At 40.5% G+C, this 1,587-nt stretch overlaps 1 pseudogene; it reads left to right on the forward strand.

The window, feature by feature from the left end:
* The first annotated feature begins 816 nt into the window (after nt 1-816).
* Nucleotides 817-968, forward strand: LOC142357495 (5.8S ribosomal RNA; annotated as a pseudogene).
* Nucleotides 969-1,587: the final 619 nt, after the last annotated feature.

Genomic DNA, 1,587 nt, shown 5'->3' on the forward strand with positions numbered 1-1,587 from the left:
GAGCATTTGAAGGCGAAACTTCTGCATGGGGAAGCTGCATCATGAACAAAAGTTTATATCGAGTATTATGTTGACGTTAGTAGGCCCTGGCCGAAAGCGCAGCATGTGAAAGGTATAGATAAAAGTTAGCGTTGCAGTCAGTACTGTGTAGTTACTAGTAGCTGGATTTAAGCTCGAAATGAGACACTGTTGGTGAAACTTCATCATGAGAACGTCACAAGCTGATCACGCTCTATGATATGACTAGTATTATGTTGCTTCTAGTAGGCTAAGCGCAAGCCGAAACATCAACATGTGAAAGTCGTAGAATTTTGCAATCAAACTGTGGCTAGTACTGTGATGTTACTAGTAACCTTTTCTTACGTCATATGGCCAAGAGAGCATTTGAAGGCGAAACTTCTGCATGGGGAAGCTGCATCATGAACAAAAGTTTATATCGAGTATTATGTTGACGTTAGTAGGCCCTGGCCGAAAGCGCAGCATGTGAAAGGTATAGATAAAAGTTATCGTTGCAGTCAGTACTGTGTAGTTACTAGTAGCTGGATTTAAGCTCGAAGTGAGACACTGTTGGTGAAACTTCATCATGAGAACGTCACAAGCTGATCACGCTCTATGATATGACTAGTATTATGTTGCTTATAGTAGGCTAAGCGCAAGCCGAAACATCAACATGTGAAAGTCGTAGAATTTTGCGATCAAACTGTGGCTAGTACTTTGATGATGCTTGTAGCCAACCGAATTGGTTGAAAAGCCCAATAGTAAGCTAACTTGGGAGAGCTTGTTGGAAACCAAATGCTACTAGATTGGTCCAAATACATCCTTCAACAGGGGATCACTTGGCTCGCTTTACGAAGAGGAGCACAGCTATATGTGTTAATTCGGTATGAATCGCAAGATTTGTTTACCGACCTCTCTAACGCAAAAGGCGGTCTCGGCTTCGGCTGTTGACTGCGTCCGATTCAGGGTTATATAACTCTCGATTGAACACATTGATGTTCTATTGTTGGTGCTTCCAATAAAATTGGAACACTTAAAGCAGAACCGATTCAAATAATAGCATTCTGATCAATGATTGCATTCCTTGATCAAGAACTGCTGGAGTCATTGTGATGGCGAATTTTCTTCATAAGAAAATTGCAAAGAGACGGAACTTAATGAGACTAGTATTATGTTGTTTCTAGTAAGCGGAAGCTGAAACAGCAACATGTGAAAATCAAGTTTTGTTCAATGATCTCGAGGCGATAAGTACTATGAAGCAACTAGTAGCCTAAGCATGACTCAGATTTGAGACAGTCAAAAAGACTGGCGAAACTTCTTCACATGAAAGTTACATAGAGAACTACAAATGTATACAGCGAGTATTATGTTGTTTCTAGTAGGCGAAAGCTGAAACATCAACATGTGAAAGTTGTCTGCAAACTGTAGAACGATATGTGATTAGTACTGTGCTGTTACTAGTAGCCAGTCTGACTGTAGAAGCCAAGACAAAGGGAAACTAATGCATCTGAAAAGGACAAGTTATGGAAAGGTATGCACGATAAGTATTATGTTGTTTCTAGTAAGCGGCAGCTGAAACATCAACATGTG

This window comes from Convolutriloba macropyga, unplaced genomic scaffold (assembly GCF_964194025.1).
Source record: "Convolutriloba macropyga unplaced genomic scaffold, txConMacr16.3 SCAFFOLD_4453, whole genome shotgun sequence".
NCBI classification, from domain to species: Eukaryota; Metazoa; Xenacoelomorpha; order Acoela; family Convolutidae; genus Convolutriloba; species Convolutriloba macropyga.